Source organism: Anas acuta, chromosome 3 (genome assembly GCF_963932015.1).
Source record: "Anas acuta chromosome 3, bAnaAcu1.1, whole genome shotgun sequence".
Lineage (NCBI taxonomy): Eukaryota > Metazoa > Chordata > Aves > Anseriformes > Anatidae > Anas > Anas acuta.
Genome location: NC_088981.1, coordinates 30459343 through 30480075, shown reverse-complemented (window position 1 = coordinate 30480075; position 20733 = coordinate 30459343). Strand labels below are relative to the sequence as shown.

Here is a 20733-nt window from a genome sequence, read left to right as displayed (position 1 = left end):
AAAATGGGAGGGCTGATGGAGTTCTGCCTCATTAGGTGTCTGGAGCAGCAGCAGCCCATGGCAGGCATGCCTATGCCAGCTGCAGGAGCCTGGGGACCCCCACACCACCCCGTCCACAGCACCAGCACAGCAGTTCATGCAGTCACACAATTACCTGAGCAGCCCCAATTGAAAAATAATCTCACAAGAGAAAAGTGGTTCATTTCCAACTGGATCAGCACCCTGATTCCCCCCTTCCCCCCCCCCCCCCCCCCCCCATAGCCCTCCAGTTATCTGTGCTAGCAAAACTGATCCAGTGCAAGGACAAGCAACTGTGAAAGTGACCTGCTTGAGAAAAGATTTCCTCCAAAGAAATCCCTGTGGGACTACAGCCCAAGGCTTTGCTGCCCTGCAAAATGTTAAGAGATGGTTACCAAACTGTTGCCTTATGCTAGGGCCTCTTCCCTACAGGAAAGAGAGCTTTGTGGGGTGTTCTAATGTTGCATGACTTATATACACTGAAGGTCTTGGATTTGGTGAGGGAGACAAAGTTGGGGGCATACACTGGGGCACACGCGCCAAGATTTTTGTGGCTGCAATTGAGCTTGCCAGCAGATCCTCAGGACCACACAATTTGAAGGTTTCATTTCCAGGATTTAACTTATGGCTCCTACCTGGTATATTGGAAATGCTTTGTGGAAATCAGTAAATTTGCCTATTTCATGGGATTTTTTTTGTGAAAAACTGGTGCTCTAAAGTAGAAATTCTGTGATCTGTGATCTGGGCATAATCAGTCTTTATATTCCTTGTGAAAAAGCAGAGGCAGTATCTTACAAATAGGTATTCCAAACACAAAGCAATTTCGTGTTTATACCTATGACTATGGTATTTTTTAACTTTTAGAAACTTTACATGAGAAAGGTACAGTTGCTGAAAAAGCAATGAATCACTCAAGCTGAACTTTAACACCCATTCAACATCTAATTAGTTGAATTACAGCCACTTTGCAAAGGAATCAATCAATTCTCTAGCTTTAGTTGCCCCAATGGTTCTGAAATTTGATGATGTTATCATTACTTCAGAGGAGACACTCAGTTAGCATTTTAATAAGTGCATTTTCACCCAGCAGTTTAGCTCCAAACCAGGAACTATCATAAGTTAAAATATTATCTGCAAAATGCAGATTCTCCTGGGCCAGCAAAGTGTCCACATTTGAAAACTTCTCTGGTAGAGCACTCTTATTACTTTCACGAGGATCAAGAGAATTACCATCAACCCAGAGCTTCATGATGTGCAGAATGAGAAGGTAATTAACAGGACAGAGTTTGAACTGAAGTAATACCTTTGCAGAAGCAGCTCAAAATGAATTATTTAAATTCACTACTCACGTATGAATAAATGGTGAGATGAAAAGTACCTCCAGAAGGTTTAAACTAGCCTTTAAATACAAAGCAGATGAATAACATGCTACCAGTTTCCTCCAAGTTAAGCAAATACATTTGATGTTTCACAGGAGCACTGTCAAGCCAAGGCTGAAGATGTCTGTAAAGTTTGAAGCACACAAGATAAAAGGATATATACACATATAGAAAACCCTAAATTGGCTTTGGTTCTTGACTATTCACACTGCTTCCTCAGGAAGGGAAGAAGGGTCTCTCAAAGCTTTTAAATTGCTTGGTCTGATTTCTAATCTATACTTTTTTTTTTTTCCTCTGAGAAATTGTACATGAGCTCCCGGCTTCCACCTTCTGCTGTAGGATGTTGAGAAATGGCTCAGGAGGTGACTTCTCTCAGGGATCCATTTGTTTTTATGCTGGAAAATGTTCTGTAATGCAAGCCATTTCTAGGAGAAACCCAGAAAAGACCAATGGCTATATCATATTTGAGGTTCTGGCTTAGCAGCCTTTGGGCAGCCTGGCTGTGTACTGAGAGAAAAATGTGTTTCTTGTGAGGAATCTGGTAGAAAAGCAGTAAGCTCTGAACCACACCAGGTGAAGGAAAGGGTAATTCAGCCCCACAGGTCTGTCCCTTGCCTCTCAGCTGACACTGTCTCTTCCCATTTCTCTCAGGTAGGCTGATGGCCTTCCAGCTTGACTTCACCTTTTGTTATCTTCCTTTAAACTATTACTCTATTTCTTCTGCTTTCTTGAGTACAACCCCTAGGTGAATGATGACATAGTCCAAAAACACTTGAAAGCTTCTCCACAATATTGTCAAACCCTTCTGGCACATAGCCACCATTAAGAAATTCATTTTTGAAAATTTCAGAAAAAAAACAGATGGATGAAAACAAAGATTTAAAATGACAATGTCACATGCTGTGAGTCAGCACACTGTGGCAGCTTTCATTCCTGTTGTAAGAAACATTAGCTGCTGTGCCAGACTGACACTATTTACTGTCTGGAGGGTTACACTGCTTCTTTTCCATGCTTAGTTTTTAGATCTGGCAATATCCTCATATGTGATAGCTTTGCATAAACATCACCACCACATTCATTTCGAGTACACTGCCTCTATGAAAGTTCATTTTCCAGCCAGATTTCACTAAACTTCATTTCTCCTGGAAAACAAAATGACACAGCATTTCCAAAAGGTGATAACTATCAAAGAACACTGTTGGTCTCACATTTACAGCATTCCAGTTTAACAATTTGTTGCTTTCAAGGTTTAGTCAGACATTAGGAGAGGAGAGAGAGGATAAATAGGGAAAATGGAAACTTGACAGGCCATCCTAGAAAAGGACTGAATGTCAGCTATGGGAAGCAGTATCTTAGTTCTCAGCCACTGCCCACAGCGGGGAAGATCAAGGCTGGATTTGATGCATATGTTCTTCAGTTGCTGTCAGGGGAATTACTGCAGCAAAGCAGGATTTCTCCTCTCTGTTACAGAATTGGGGATCTCAAGAGACTGAGGTATGGTAAAGTGGCCTAGAAGATTTGCATGGAAATTTGAATGAATAAAATAATTAGGTCATACAGCCAGCAGGAAACTCTGCTGAGAGCAGAGCAGCCAGACAAGGACAGAGGTTGTAGCTTTTATCATGCTTTAGAAGGTATTCTCTTAATTACTACAAAAGTATCATTAGATTTCACCTGGTTAATTAATATACTACCTTAATTATGTTTGGTTATGAATCCTGGAAGGGTTAATATTTCCTCAGATGTAAGGACCAATATTACACGGCTCCCATTACCATCCCCAGTCATTGAAATGACACACTGTGTCTTTGATATAATTAGCATTACAACATCTCCATGCAGGAGGCAAGAAACTACTATTTCTTTTTTCATTTGTCAAGTGGAATACAAGGGAAATTTCCTGCTGATATCCTAGGGCCTGAAACAATGTCAGCAACCCACTGTAGAGCAAGTGTCTGAATCCAGGACCCAGAATTTTTAAGTAACTCCCCTGACTCCTGACCCATAGCTGCTTTTTACAGTGCTTATGCAAAAGGTTACATGTCCCAACAAGCCATGACAGGGTAATACACCACTGATTTTTGGTCTCCTTTATGTTGATAAAGACACATCGACCTCTTTTTGCTATTTGTCCTGTGTCCCTTCCCCATATCAGGCTCTAGCACGTATTTTATACCAAATAAGCCAGTCTCCTAACAGCCCTAGAAGACAAACATGAAGAAAGGAAATGAAGGTGTAAAAATGAAGGGAGAACCACCTCTCGATGTAAAACCAGCTCTTCACAGCAAACCTATGCATTTCAATCTAATCTTCTAGACAAAGTTCAGCTTCCTCTCCCAGAAAGCCCTCTGCTATCAGCACAGTGACCCTGCACATGCTAAAGCCAAGTCCTAGCTTACACAGATCAAGACCTCCTGGTAAAAATATGCTGATCTCTGAAGAGGAATGAGAACAACAAACCATGGACGTGGTTCAGCAGGAAATCTAATTCTCCATGTTAGGTTTCTGTATGAATTGTGCCTCACTCAGCTTAATGCATTTGTCCTTCACATTCATGGACACAACTTTTTAAAGAAGCAGAATGAAAGACAAATTAAAAGAATGTGCAAGGTACTGAAACAACTAATCTGTTTTCTCTCTTGGTTTAGGTATGAATCCTAGAAGAAAACAACACGACTGACATGAGTTAATTTCCTTTCCATTCTCTTCCCATTAAAGATTATGAAATAGTGAATTATAAAACAGCAAATTCATAATAGACTAAAATCGCTTTTAACGCAGAGAATAATAAATGTGTTGAATATTTTACTATTTTAAAAGATTCAGATGTAAACCTGGAGGAAACATTTGTACTTAAAGATATGAGCAAAAGCAATTAAAGTGACAGGATTTTTTTTAATTTTTTTTTTTTACTCCTTTTTCACATTCCAGTCACTTCAGGATGTTTATATGCTATGACAGCCAGTCATAAGCCAATAAACCAGATCCAGAGCTTGTAAAAACTGATGAAGTTAGTAGGACTAACCCAGTTTAAACTTGCTGACACCTGGCCCAGGATCTCCTATGAATGCCTCATATTTCTTTATCTTTGTATATTTATAAACACTTTAGCTTTTCTTTCTGCAGAGCTTTCCTGGTATGCCCTTGGCTGCACAAAGCTGTAGCTGGTGGTCACCGCAGTAGTATGCTACAGAGGAGTGCAACACTAGGAGAGGACATTTTATAATACAATATTTAAACACAGTGTCCCCAAGAGAGAGGTATGGAGTGGTCAGTCCCAGGTGTTTCTCTGCCCTTGTCCCATGACTGGAGGTGCACTTTGAGGAGATGCAGTGCCCAGATCATTTCTCCACACTGCAGAGCAGGGAACAGGACCCTTCCTGCTTAGCTTTGTATAATATGAAATGCAGAGTTGCCTGAGTAGCCTGAAAAGCAGGAGCTTTTCAGTTTTGCATGGGAAGCCTCTCCCTAGATCACCCCAAACCCCAGACAACTCCATTTTGTTCTGGCTTAAAATTCCTTCAGATCCCTCTACCAGGTACTCAGCTTGTTCCCCAAGATTTTAAATGGCTCATTGCTTCCTCCCAAGCAATGAGCCATTAGCCTACAACAGTTAGCCTACAGAAACATAGGTCTGTATGGACTTTAGCTTTTAATGTGTAAGTATGTACTGGAGCTACACTGCAACAGAGCCTGCAGAGAAAGAGGAAGCTGTATTTTATCAGGGTGAGTTTGGGAGACTTACAGACTCCAGAAATTAGTGTTATAAATTTGTCAGCAGGTGATGTGTGGCTGCAGAATAATCCCAGCACTACCCGTTGTGTCCTTTGGATGAAACATTAAAGAAGAATGGAAGTTAACTATGCATGAGATGCACTAAAACTCTATGCTTAAATAACACCCATCCACAGTATTTTCTTATTTCATTTCAAGTCGCCTTTTTTTCCGGTGTGGAAATTCATAACCAGATGAACAAGTATTTTCTTCCTGAGTCTTTTATTTAAATGCTTTCACTATGCCTTGGAGGAAAGCAGATTTTTACATCCTTGTAGCAGGACTGAAACATGGAAAGGGCAACCATTTTATGCTTGCATTGCACAAGACCATTGACTACAAAATATGCAAGACATTGGAGAACATTTCCCTTCTGGGATTGATTCAAATCTCAGAACAGGGTGATTTCATTGTGACCTCCCTTTTCATGTCCCCTACAATAATTCCATGACATTATACTAGTTTACCCAGGAGTATCTGAGACATGTTAACTACCCACTGAAACAAATGGAAAGCTGCCCTTTTCTAACAGAAAGAATTCCATCTATGCAAAGTTATCTGAACAGAAATAGTTTCAAATACCGGAAGTTTCTACCTAGATTTTGTTGTTTATCACAGTTCCACATAACATAAATGTAGAGTTTTGCTTTAAAAAAAAAAAAGTCATTTAACTGAGTGAAGATGATGGTTTCTATTTATTTCAGTTGGAATATGTATCAAAATGCAGATTAACACAACATTCTGGTTTTAATAGTTCCCATTAGAAACATTAGACATAATTTATGTCTTTTCTGCTTCAGTGTTGCTTTAACATTATTGGTAAAACAACCTATGGTCCCCACATAAAAAAATAAAATAAAAATAAAAAACTGGAGGGTATTTTTTTTGAGTAAATATTTCTAATCCAGACTTTGTAAATGCATTGTTCTTCAGAGAGAAAATTAACCTCAATACTAAAAAACAAAAGCAGCAAATGCAATTGTTTTAGTAATCTTTATCATTTTGAGAATGGTGTTGTCAAGTCCTTGGATGTCTCCTTTCTGATGAACAGATTGATTTCTGGCATCAGCTGTAAAGTTCTCAAATGAGAAGAAAACAATGATGCTTGAATTAGCATGCTAAGACTTTGCAACTTATAAGTCACAAAAGCGATGAACCTTTTACTTTGTGACACCAACACCTTCAATAGTTTGAGTTATAACCTGTTTCTTGTTCAATACCAATGAAACAGTATACTTACAGCAGATTTTGATGTAAGTTAATAAGATTTCTAAAAGTTTGCCCTACATAAACACTTCATTTGTGTTATTTACTCATACTGAAAACCCTGGTGGCGTAGCGCGAATATGAGAAGATTTTTTTTGTTGCCACGACAGGGTCAAGACATTTTTACTGTAAGATAACTAAACTCATCTGCTTTAAAGCCTTTCTCAGCTGGACAACCGTAGAAGTGATTATCTGTCAGTTAGCTATATCAGTTGAGAGCCACTTCGTGAAAGCTGACAACTGTATGCTAACAGATGCAGTACAACCAATAACAACAGGTAAATCAAATCTGAACCACTTATCTGGAGCTACTTGTGGATCTGTTTCTATTCTGGAAAACATAATAGATGTGGAAAGGAGAGGAACAATAATAGTGGCTTGGTTGTTAAAGGAAAAAGTACTGATCTGTTCTGATCTGAAATTGGTACAGAAGTTGCATTCTCAGGTTTTCTCCTTTACCAAGAGTCTTTCAGAAATGTCATCTTTCAGCTGGAGGTAAAGGGAAATTACTTTTGCAGACTTGATCTCTTTTATGGCCAGAGCCAATGTTTTTGTATTTCTGTTACACCCATATGTCATGGGAGATACTCTAATCTGGTGTAAATTGGCATAAATCTATAATGTCCCCTTGAGGATGAGCACAATACCTCCTTCTCTGTACATTACTGCTTATTGTGTTATCACAAATCATTGTACCTAACGTTAAGAGACTGATCTCATTTCAATCAGCATAGTACTGGTGTTAATAACAGTACAAATTGAAAACATCCCTGGAAAAACTGTCTAATGCTTAGTTGTCTTCGGAAATGAAATACTGAAGAACCTATTGGTCTTGTGTTAAGTGGACATCATCTTCAAGAATATTAGATGGATTAAGATGACTTTCAACCTCCTCAGTACAACCCATCAAATGCAAACCCAAACCTACTTTTCTGTAAACAAACTGTCATCCTGTTTTATGATCACAGAATCACAGAATTTTTAGGTTGGAAGAGACCTCAAGATCATCAAGTCCAACCTCTGACCTAACGCTAACAGTCCCCACTAAACCATATCCCTAAGCTCTACATCTAAACGTCTTTTAAAGACTTCCAGGGATAGTGACTCCACCACTTCCCTGGGCAGCCTGTTCCAATGTCAAACAACCCTTTCGGTAAAGAACAACCCTTTCGGTAAAGAACAACCCTTTCGGTAAAGAACAACCCTTTCGGTAAAGAACAACCCTTTCGGTAAAGAACAACCCTTTCGGTAAAGAACAACCCTTTCGGTAAAGAACAACCCTTTCGGTAAAGAACAACCCTTTCGGTAAAGAACAACCCTTTCGGTAAAGAACAACCCTTTCGGTAAAGAACAACCCTTTCGGTAAAGAACAACCCTTTCGGTAAAGAACAACCCTTTCGGTAAAGGGTTGAATACATTTGTTCTGATAGTTACATGGAGGTATGATAATACCATACCTCCATGTAACTATCAGAACAAATGACAATAACATACATGTAAGTTGTATTGTTATCTGCTTGCAGCTGTTAGAATCACATTTCTGGAGAGATCCAAATATCAGCTGTGAAGATTTCTTTGAAATAGAAGAAAAGCACAATACAAAATAAAGGGATTCACTCACAGTTTGGATAGTGGGAAGACTCTCTTGCCATCAACCGCATTTTCCATTCCATTCTCCTCCTGTCCTCCCTTAGGAAATTTGAATCCCATGTCCTGAAATATGTCTTATTGTCATTTATAAATATGTATGACCTATAGTCAGCAGAATTGTTAGTAATTTAGATATTTCAAGATGCATTCCTGTGTACAGAGGAAATGACCATTCACGTGAGACTTCTCAGAACCATCAGATTTCAAAAGGCTTTTATTATATTGAGAGTTATCAAATTGGCCTAACAGCTTTTCTCAACATTTTCTTATCATTTATTTTTTACTGCAACACTTAATGATGGAAAATTGTTTCAAAGAGATTGGAGAAATGGATGATGAATTTTGTACACATTGTACACATCTTATTCCACTGATCTTAGTAGAAGCTTATTTAGGGAAAGTCTCTAGATTTTGGTATTTGAAAAGCAGTTCCATTGTTAGCTATATGAAGCAAATTGTGGGATTGGTGTATGGAAAGAGAAGCTCAAGGAGCTAAAACAGGGAGCCATGGAAATGAGAACAGGACCAAAAGATTACTTTAAAAACTCAATATTTTTTTCCTTCTAAATTTGAGACATACGTAAATCCCTGAGCTCTGCTGATTTTTGATATCATAAATATCCTATACTACATCATAGACCTGTAAAACATGGTCCATGTTTCTATTTCAATATAATCCTGAACACGTTGTTCTACCAGAAATTCACAAACTAAATATAAGTAGATTTTTAGGCCTGAGTTCTGGAAACAGAGAAGCATGTCTTTGAGAGTCCTCTAGATGCCACTGTGTTTTGTCAAAGTTATCAGACTAAATTCACACTCAACACAAGTCATCTGAAGTCAGCAGCATTGTACCAGAATGAACTTGGCTCAGTGGGACTGGACTCAGGGTAATATTTAGTTCATGTTGTATGTAGTACAGCAGAAACCTTTTTGTACTTTTTCATTTTTTTCAATCCTACTGGCAAGCATTATTGCTATGTCAGAAAAGGGTCTTTCTGCATCATAAATGTAGACTTTTTTTCTTATCTTAATTAAAACAAATTCTGCCTATTCGTTAAATTACTCACCTATAACATGAATGATTAGAAATGCTAATATAATCAATCTATCTACAGAGGTAGGAAAATTCCCATGCCTAGATTTTAATGACCTTAAATATTTCTGTATAAGGCATCACTTTGAACAGTTTCCTATGGTTCTTCATCTCTCATAGTATCAGCAGGTGCATTGGGAGAATATTTTTGCTGTACCTCACCAAAATCATGAAAAAACAAGACTGCTCCTCTCATGCTGGTGTGGTTATAAGGAGATATTGTACACAGGGCTGGAAATGTTCATCTTCAGAATACGAAATCTTTTTTGCATTTGTCAGATTGCCCTAACACCCTTGAGAAACATTGGCTCTCTCCCTCAAAGGAAGCATTATAATAACAGGATAACCTGCACTGGATTCTCAGCTGTCAAAAATCATTTTACCTTTTTCATTTTCACTAGAGTTATGCTTAAGCAATGCGCCTGTGTCACCATCCCTGACACTGGTCTCAGTCTCGCTTGTTTCCTCAACACTCGCGTTGGACTGTGAATTGCCTCACTGGAGTTTCCCCATATAACTCCAATGTCTCATTCTTCCACTGATGGACATGTAGTAGCATCAAACCTTCCTAACCAATCTCAGCAGCATCTCATCCAGCACCATTAACACCATCTCACACAGCACAGGATGCCTGTTCTCCAGCACGCATGAAGTCCAAACAGGTCATAAATAACCCTAGTTTATGAGGAATGCCACTGCAACACAGAAACAACTTATTGTGTCTGATGTAAGGCAACAGGTTTGATTTTGTGAAGTGCCCTTGTGACTAAAATGCCTGTGCTGCTGACAAATTGTCAGTGATAGGTATCTAAGACATAGCATTTCCAGAAGAGATCATTATGCAAGGTCAGTGCCTTGACTTGCTTACTGCAGGAACAGAATGAACCCTTGGACCCAGAAGTATTTAAACCTGTGCCTTTGTTATAATCCATGAAGGAAACCTGCTATAAAATTGTAATTCTGATTCAATTTGTCACTATCTCCAACTAAGGCACAGGTAAAACACTAAATTTAGGAAATAGTTACAATATTTTAAATAAGCAATTCAACAAGTGTAGGATATTATTGAATGATAGAGCTGCTATCTTTGCTTTCCAGAGATAGAGTATGCTAATGTGTGTTATCTCAAAGTTTGACAAGGAGATGGGGAAGGAAGAAGATACAGTAGTCTGTCAAAATGCAGATGTTAATAATGCTCTGTAAATGAAGTCAGGGGGACCCAAAGAATATTCATTCACTATTTGGATTCATTAAAAATATTGCATTTTTTCAACCTGTTTGCTGATTGTTCTTATATGGTTCTTTAACTTGTCACGTACAACATGACATTGCTTAGCACTTTATGGACCAAAAATTGGTCTTTGCAGGCTCTGGCCACCGTCCTATATTTCTTCCCACAACTTAGCATTTAGCCCAAAACACAGATTTTGAGGACTCTTAAGAAAATATTATCTCATCCTAACCTTTTTGTAAAAATGGAATAGATCGATAGTTGTACATCGGCTCTAAAAATAGAACCCTTACCAAATTCACATAATACATCTGACATAAGGAGGAAATAATAGATGTGATATTTGCAATAACGTCAATTACTTCCAAGCAAAAACAGTTAAAAAATGATGTTCCTCATGAGATTTTTCCATTTTTTTTCATTGAATGATTAAGCACATGCCTCCAACTAAATATTTATATTTTTTATTTTAGTATTCACACAAAAAGCTATTCCCTCTCATCATCTCTAATCAAAATTTACATGAATTGTGTAGTGCTTTTCACTTGGTTTTGCAACTTGCAAATGAATTGAATAAGCTCAGGAGGGAAGTCAAAGAACTTAATATGAACTGTCTAAAAGTCTTGCCTGAATCAGCCATCTGTGTGGTCTATCTGAAGAAGTTGTCACACTAGTAGAAGTGACCAAGCAAAATTCTCGAGGCAGGTGAAATTAACTGTCTTCAGGACATGTCTGTTCTCTCTCCATTGACTATCAATCAAATCTAGGTGTTATTAGAAACCTAGTAGAATTTAAATGGTGAAGCCATATGGGATGTATACTACTTGAAAAAAAAATAAAGAGGAAAAGTGCAGTTTAGTGTCTCATCCCACCTGTACTATAGCTTTTCCAATACTTGCAGACCAGTGTTTCAGGCTCAGAAACATGCTTTACTTCATGTTATTTCAAACTTTGATTTTTTTATTGATTATATAATTTAGACATTCTGTGACTAGGATTAAAAGTGAGACAAATATAATTAAAAAATAGAGTTTAAGAATAAAATTACAATGAAATCCAACCCCAGTTCATTTACCCATCCTAATCTGAATAGCCTTTTAGCATGTACATAAGATCATTGGGTATATTCCTGTAAATTTTGGCATCAATCTATTTGCATCCACACACTGTGGACTTTCTTTGACCTCCCAAACAACTATGTTCAACAAAAGAAAGGATCTCTTCCAATGATTTTGATAAGCCAATAAATCAATTTTTCTAGTTCTCTAGGTGAGCTGACCCTTTTTTCTGCCCTCAAATTGCAAGGAGAATGCTCTTTAAAGCACTTAATGGCTGAATAGCCACATGTAAGTTGAAATTCTAAGACACTAGTGAAAAAGCTATTATATAATTCTAACACTACAAGGTGTACAAACATTAGTTTCATGTAGGGTTATAAACCTACCATCTATTGTATTGTCACTTATCATTAATATAAGTTCCTAGTTTTCTGGTCAAGGGTATATTAACATTGTTTTTGTGTTAGTTGAAGACCAATAGAATTCCACAGAAAATTGCTTCTTTTTCTGATCCATGCCCTTAAGCCAAGCCCCTGATAATGTCTTAATTGCCATTATACTGCCAAACATTGATGGAAACTCAAAATTACAAGGTGGTTGGAAATCTTTGTAGTCAAGCTTTGAAGTATCATTATTTCAGAAGCTCTTAAAATTGTTTAGCTGTCACAAGATATTGAACTTATTTTTTGCAACTCCTTGTCATATTTAGAGATACATTGTTTTAATATACTTCCATCAAGTCAATTCCCTCTGTAGTAGGATACAGCAAAGTATTTGTATTTAATTTGGATAGTTGGTGAACCATAATATCCAGTAATTATAGCGTATAGATTTATTTTCTACATTATCCAAAATGTTTCGCTCAATTGTATCTTGTCTTGGGAACCTCTGAAGTAAAAATGCCATGGCAGAAAGCAATGTTTCTTAGCTTTCCTGTGAATTACTTGTCAGAGAATTCTAACTATGTGCAAAAGTATAAGCTTTAGGCAAAACTTCAAAACAGACTTCGGTGATCTTTAATGTAATAGAAAAGGTAACAATGCTAATAATAAAAGCTAATAATACTTACCTAACTGCCCAGAAATCTTGTTTCAACAATATTTGTTAAATGGCTTGAAATCAACAAGTGAATAGAAATAAGCTACTTCAGAATGCAAACATCGTGTTTGTGTACTTAGAAAACGATAAAATTTTCAACCTTTCCCATCTGTTCATTTGTCTTTGTCTGTAGGAATTTCATAGAGCACCAAACATCCCTTTTGAAATACTTGGAATGAGTCTCATATACTAGTTTTGAAGAACAGTGAAGAACAAATTATCATTATAAAGCTGCAAGTTAAATGGAATTATTCACTTATATAGACTTCAGTGAAGTGATGTATGGCTACATTGTCTGAATTTTGTTCTGGTTTGATGAATGAAATACACAGTAATTAAATACTTTTGAACACCCAAGCTATTTTTTCTTATAGAGGACAAGCACTGGAAGATCTGATACATGAAAATTATCATATTGTTATTTAGGAAGCTAGGGAATGTAAACTGGGACAGCTGGAACAAGGGCAGACCACTCCATTTATGCACAGACACCTCCTGCCATGCAAACACCCAGAGAAATTCAGACCTGAATGTTTAATGTCTTCCAAGGAAGTTGCAATTAATTCAATTTTTAGGCTGGCCTAGGTTAACAATATGATTCTGCAATATGATGTACTGTCTGGTGAGGGACTTCAAGGCAATGCACATGACAAGGACTTCGATGATTCCAAGCTGAGTGGTGCAAATGATACCAAAGAAGGAAGGGATGCCATTCAAAGGGACCTGGACAGACTGGAGAAGTTGACCCATGTGAAACACATGAGGTTCAACAAATCCACGTGCTGCAAGGTGCTGCACCTGGGTCACAGCAATCCTAGACAGAAGTAGACTGTGAGAAGAACTCATTGAGAACAGCTCTGCAGAGAAAGACTTGGGGGTTCTTGGTAGATGAGCCAGCAGTGCACACTTGCAGCACAGAAGGCCAACTGCATCCTGGGCTGCATCAACACAGGTGTGACCAGCAGGTCAAGGGAGCTGATTGTCCCCCCTCTACTCTGCCCTTGTGAGGCTCCACCCACACTACTACATCCAGGTTTGGGGCCCCCAGCACAGGAAAGATGTGGACCTGTTAGGACAAGTCCAGAGGAGAACTACAAAGATGATCAAAGTGCTGGAGCACCTCTCCTATGAAGAAAGGCTGATAGAAATGGGGATGTTTAGCCTGGAAAAGAGAAGACTCTAGGGAGACCTCATTGTGACCTTTCAATACTTAAAGGGGTCTTAAAAAAAAAAAATATGGAGGACTCTTTACTTGGGTAGATAGTGATAGAACTATAGGAAATGGTCTTAAAATAAAAACAGATTTAGATTAGACATCAAGAGGAAATTCTTCACTGTAAGGGTAGTGAGACACTGGAACAGTTTGCCAAGAGAAGCTGTGGATGCCTCAGCCCTGGAGATGTTCAAGGCCAGGCTGGATGGGGCATTGGCCAACCTGATCTAGGGGGTGGCATCCCTGCCTATGGCAGAGGGGTTGAAGATAGTTGATCTTTAAAGGTCCCTTGCAACGCAAACCATTCTATGATTTGAAGTGCTACAAGCATTTAGCAGGTGGGACATAGGTAATCTGACATCAAACTTAGTTTTACTGTTGGCCTAGTGAAGTGCTTTGTTGGCTGATCTTTACTGTTAAATGTCAGCCACTCTCTCTGTGGAGCAATAGAAATAGAGAAATATAAGCAGTGACTACCAACAAAATGAGGCCTACACACATAGCTTGATGGTGTTGCTTTCTCCACCTGATTTCTACTGGAAGTAGGCATCAGAGGATTTGCCTTTTGTACAATGATGTTGCAAGGCAGCAACAAGTGCCAAATAAAAGGAACTGAACATAAGGGATAAGTATTCCAAAATAATGCACGGGATGTGCTGTCAGAGATCCACTGGTAGGGTTGTTCAGCATTATGTTTTGCAATTCAGTGACAAGACATAAGAGTTGTTGTAGGACCTGAGAGGAGTGGAAAATGCAGTCTGTTCTATCATATACAGTGACTTGAGGCTACCTAGGCAACAAGCAAATAGTCATGGCCTTCTTTGCTACTACCATGCTTCCAACAGTAGAATATGCTTTATTAAGCATTGGTAGCTGTTACAGCATAACTCCTTCAGCTGAAGTGACAATAGGTTTTGCTTTTATGGAAACCTCCAAATTGTCAGAGAATAAATTTTGCTATTTACCACAAATTCCTAACATCTACAGAAAAGCTTATGAGAATTAGATTTCCTGACATAAAAATGGAGGTGAATGCAAGACCAAAACCAGACAAATAACAAACCACTTGTTCTTGAGGTATCTTACCTGAAATAGGGAAAAGTAAGTACCCAACATGATAAATATTACTTTTTTTTTTTTTTTTAAGTGCTAAAATGATGGGAATGAAGATGCATTTTCTTAGATGTTCTCTGAGCACAGTACTGAGACCCTGCTAGCTTCTTGTTCTGACTTAACTTTAAGTGTTGCCTTTTAGATAAGCATGTACTGTGCTTCATTTCACTTGAATTTCAGGCTGGGAACAAAATAATATGAATCAAAACTTTCAGTCCTGAGATGTTGCCTCAATTTGTGAAAATGACACTGTATTCAATGAACCCCAGCTTTACCTGGGTAAAACAAGCTTTACTTTCTTGTAGTTGTCTTCATATTGGCTGCTTTTATAAATATTGCTCCCCCCCACCTTTTTTTTTTTGGCCCTTGGAATCAAAGAAAATAAGACAGTGATTGACCTTGGAGACTGACCTCTGAGCTAGATACATCCAACAGCAGCAGAACAAATGTAATTCTTTGCCTCTTCTGAACTTTGAGAATCCCTTATTATGTATCATTCTGCCTGGTGCTCTTCCCATGTCATACACTTCTTGTTTCTTATGAGATTCTTTTGAATTGGTTATTTCAGAAGCCCCACATTCAATATTTTCCAGATCACCCACTCAGTGACCATTTATGCATGTTCTCTGTGCAGATTTTAGAACAGCTTTTGTTTCCACTACTTTCACCTCACTTCCTTCTGTTGCAATTTATTGTTTTTGCTAAACAATGTATTCCTAGCATATTCCCCTTTAGTAAGAGATGTCAGCAAAGAGATGTCAGCTTGATTCCGCTGTAAGACATGTCAGCAAAATTCCTTGTTACATTTGGCCACTTGGTTTATATACCATTTTGCCTTTCAGTAATGGTCGTATCTAGAGCATAAAAGAAAGCCTTTTCCCTTGCTACTGTTTATTTCTTTTTCCTGTTGCTTCCAAAGCATGGAGCATTCACTCATTTAATTTTATCTTCTTTTGGTCTCTGTACTTTCACAATCCTGCCCTTCCCATCACTAGACCTCCTCTTTCTTCTGCATTTCACAAGTTGGGAGGGGGATATGAGGGACTTTAAATTATATCCTAAGCTTTAAAGTATATCCACAAATACAGGAGAATCAGAGAATCTGTCATAATAGAATAAATTTGAGGAAAAAAATGGGATGCCAAAGGCCTTGCTCTTGTTTGTACAAACATATTCAAAAGTATTGCAAGAGACTAGCAGGACTTCCAAAACAGAGCTTGTTGCCTGAAAAGGGAAACCACCTAGAGCCTCCAGTATCTAACACACCCCATACACCAGCCACAGTCTATCTGGTCTGGAAATAATGATTCCCAGTCAAGTAGATAGCATGACAGGCTGCCCTCTGATATTCAGAGGGGACATCTCACTACCCATGCTCCACCATCATGCTATCTGATTACCTCTAACTCATTTACTTTGACCATTTCTTATCTCATTTTCCAGTGTTTTCTCATAATGATTAAAGCTCAGAATCCTTGGGAGATGCTGTTTTATTGCAACTGTTTTGGGCACTGCACAATTTCACGTACAGTGAGATCTCCAACATTTTCCCCTGCATACCTCTCCCACCAGCTTTATTCTGCCAACCTGCTGGCAGTGCAGATGCTACTGTGGCTGAGCTCTGCTCCTGCCATGGTCTGGACCATTTTAAAGAAGACACCCCCCTGAGTGTCATGCACTGTGTGCAACAGTCTCATTGGGTTAGGTGATTCTTGCTATATTGATAAAATCTGATTGTATTATACAGTTTCAGATCATTCTCTCCAGTAACAATCCAGTCAAGCACAGAGGGAACAAGAGAAAGCCAGCAGAAGTAATTTGAGTTGCCACTCTTAAGTCTCTTATGTCCATTCAAAAATCCTATACTCTGTCTTTCCAAAGAGACCACTGAACACAAACAGCACGCTAATGCTGTGTTAATGCATGTATATTACTGAGCTACCTGTGACACACAATGATGCACTTTGTAGCACTCCATGTTGGAGGTGATCTGGCTCTATGTTACTTAAACACTGCGAACAGGGAGGCAATGCAGTCTCTCATTATAGATGCCCAAGGCCTTTCAAAAGTAGTATTTACTTTAAATGAAATTGTTAACCTCCAAATTCCTTCAAAAATTTGTGAGTTTATCAAGGGAAGAACAGGTTGGAAAGTTATTTCTGCTTCCTTACTGAGTGAAGTGGTAGCTACATGCTAAGCTTGTGTGTGCTCTGAAGGGGAAAATACATCAAGTGAGCATTCCCTGGTGAGTCTGTCCCAGTATTGCCTATGCTGTTGATCTGGCTGGTTTTGACAGGCCAGAGACTTGTGACAAGCACAGGCTGTTTCCCACAGGCCTTCTAAATAAATAAATAAATGTTGTTATTAAAATGATAGAATAATCCCAATTTGACCTGGAGATACACAAAAACCTGGAATTAACAAATTGCCAATGGTCCTTTTAGCATAAACTTTTCACTAAGGATAAAAACAAAGGAGATTACCTGTTAAACCACGACTAGATATGTTACACACATCTTGCAGCTCTGTATTCTCCCTCTTCTTTCAGGCCTAGATTTACCAGGGACTAAGAGGGTTCTAAGTCACATTTCCCACTATATATTACCTCAAAGACTGTGCACTTCCTGGTGAGTCAGATCACTCACAGCTGTAGCCACTTTTCTGAATCCTTTGAAGTCTTTATCATCTCCTCTACCTCGATGGACATGATGGAAAGCACCTGGCCTTGTTTACAGTATCTGCCTCCTGACCTTAAAACTTTGGCCAAATTTCACATTCTTCAGTCTCCTACTGCTTTTACTCTAGTGTCCCTGATTGTTTTTCCCCAGTACTGTGTATTTTCATAGGGATTGGCTCAAACTGTTTATTGGAGTTCCTGCTTGTCATGCTATTAGCACTTTTGGAGCATGCTACGGAGGCATCAGTGTTCTTTATTGATTGGATTTTAAGTCTCCATGCACATGTATTTCTGGATAGTGTTAATCAAATACTCAAATGACTGTAACCTGCTTTGTTGTACATGTGTGTTTTTTCCTGATATAAACTGAAATCAGCAAAAGGAGAAATGGAGGGAGAGGGGCGTGAGTAGGGGTGTTTCTCACACCAGTGGCAGCTGCTTCCCATGAGACCCTGCACAAGCAGAGTACCAGGGTCTGCAGCTGCAGAGCCATGAGACCCACAGTGCCAGAATAAAAGCATGGGAATGCAAGGGATATACGTTGGCGAGGTTCTTGTGCTCTAGGCAGCTCAGGTGAAAGGTTACTGAGCTGCAAATAGCAGACCCATAACATTATAAATGTTGAAGCACTAAGGTACCTAGGCACAGTGCACTTCCATTTTCTTTTTGGCTTCTTTATGCCACATGTGATTCCTCAGATCTCCTCCATACCACCCTTCTTCATCTCTCTTCAGTCAGAGAAGTTTAGTTAGTCGTTCTCTGAGCAGTCTGCTCTGAATCTGTGATCATTCTAGTCATCATTCTCTGTGCTACTGTCAAACAATCTTTTGAGAGTGTTGCACTAGAATTACATACAATTTTCAAGGTGCAGGGCATGAAAATATTTTAAGTGGCCTGCTGATGTTTTCTGTTTTACTTTTCCTCTCCTAAGTAATTCCTAACATTGTTTTTACTTTTTCACTGCAACGGAGTAATGCAGTGACCTTTCCATTTTTTATAAATCCCGAATCTTGTTCAGAGAATCAACTCAACAGTTGTAAGGCACTGGGAATTTTTCTGTTTCCAAGATTTTCTGTATGAAGTATGCAGACTGAAGCTGGATCACCACATGAGCTTGGGCATTTGGAAAGTCACAAATTTATATGCATGTAGACATGCAAAAAGTAAGGTTAAAAAGCAATTATTTTTTTTTTCAAGTAATTTAGACATGCGATATTTATGCATGGTTTGGGAGATATATCCATAATTTTGTAGTCATGGCCTCTGGGAAGAGGACTTGTCAGATTTTAGAATTGCTGATATTCTTTGCAAGTTTCTCTTCAGAAATTTGGAAATACCTAGAGGGGCTGTTGTGTTGCAAGCAACCAACCCTTATGAAGTTGATTTGGAGTCAATCACTAAAACTATTTTCAAATAAATATTCATTATCAAAGCTTTGTGTTGGACTGCTGTAGAACTAAGCACAGTCCCTAAGTACAGGGACAATGCTACTTTTTGTGTATAGAGTGAATACGCACAGCCTCTTCATCATGTCTGAACCTCACACAGAATCTCTAGGTTGGAAGAGACCTCAAGATCATCGAGTCCAACCTCTAACCTAACACTAACAGTCCCCACTAAACCATATCCCTAAGTTCTACATCTAAACATCTTTTGAAGACTTCCAGGGATGGTGACTCCACCACCTCCCTGGGCAGCCCGTTCCAGTGAACAGTGTTGATTCTCCTTGGGCTGCCATTTCTGGTGCAGAAACTATACAACTCTCACAAATATTAACCCATTCCTGGCTGGAGAGAGAGGAGAATGACAGCATTAGCAACATCAGCCCAGTGCTAAGGAATGTCATTTACCAAAAGCCATTGAAGACCTGATTTGAAGGTCTGACTCCCAAGAACCCCAGGGATTTGAATCTGCATATCTGCTTCTGAATGCAATGGGAAACTCATCTGCATATAAATTCCCATTGTAATAAAATGTTTTGTGTTTCCCATGCAGCTGAGATGGAGTAGAATGAGTCACTGAGGAGAAAGGGAAATATTTTAATCTCTTGGAGACTTTGAGCTGACCCCCATCACCTCTTCCCTTGCTACACTCTCAAGCAGTATCTTGGACACTGAAGTGTCCCTTTGCCTGGGGGGTGGTTTCTCATGGCCAACAGCAGCACACTGTGTGGGAACAGAGCACACAGACCCCAAAGCCCCATGCTGCGACCCTGCGTGGCAAAACATCCTCTGTTTAGCATGCTAGCTGTTTGACTTTCCCCAGCAATACATTGCATCCAATGTGACCAAACACAAAGATCAGGTAATAAAATAACATCACAGTCACTCACGGCTTGTCACTAACATTTGCTTTCTTAGTTGTTTTTGAAAGGTAAGGAAATCTCAGAGATTCTGACAACAGAGTGCAGAGATAGAATCCATAATAATATCAAAGAAATGAAATTTAAAATAAATAAATAAATTGGAGGGCACTTATCACACTTTGGCAGATTTATGCTAATCTGCTTTAGTTAATTTTTATATTTTTAAATACTGTCTATCTTTTCCAATTATTTTCTATTACTTCTTAGTGTAAAAAAATTTTCTTCTTCACTCAAAAATATTGAATTTCTTTCTCTTGAATGATTAGGAAAAAAAAAAAAAGATTTTGTTAAAATTGTTGAGCAAATCTCATTATCAGAAGTACCTGGCTAGTTTTGTATTGCAGTATAAGGTAAGTCTAAATTATTATTTTCATTAAAGTGTTGTCTCAGTAAAGCATTTTGGGCAGACCTGTAAACTGCTAGTATTCCACAAAGTCCTTAAATGTCTGCTTAAATATCAATCTGTTTCCTTGAAATTGAGCTAAAATGTGTTTTTTACTTCACAATGTAAAAGAGACAGGTGATTCACTTCCTCAGAACTATAAAGCTCTTCTCTAAATATATAAAATTAATGCAGGCAGGAAAAAAACTTTAAACCTCTCATTTGTTGAAAAACACTGTTCATGGAATTTGTGAATTCAGGCAAACGTAACAAATGCTTTTGTCAATAAGAAAGCAGCTGTTCCTCAATTTGGAACACTGTTTTGACTTATTTGAACAATACATTCAGCCTTTTTAATTTGAGACCTTTTGTTTCAAACCTGTCAGGTCCTGGGCAGGCAAAGGCACTTGCTA

The 20733-nt window shown here is 38.5% G+C and overlaps 1 long non-coding RNA gene across 1 annotated transcript; it reads right to left on the bottom strand.

The window, feature by feature from the left end:
• Positions 1-266: 266 nt before the first annotated feature.
• LOC137853719 (uncharacterized) lies at positions 267-17667 on the bottom strand. The gene is made up of 3 exons (XR_011094678.1): positions 17380-17667; positions 8059-8150; positions 267-2539 (listed from the first exon to the last, which is right to left on the bottom strand). It is a non-coding gene; the product is annotated as an uncharacterized lncRNA (long non-coding RNA).
• Positions 17668-20733: the final 3066 nt, after the last annotated feature.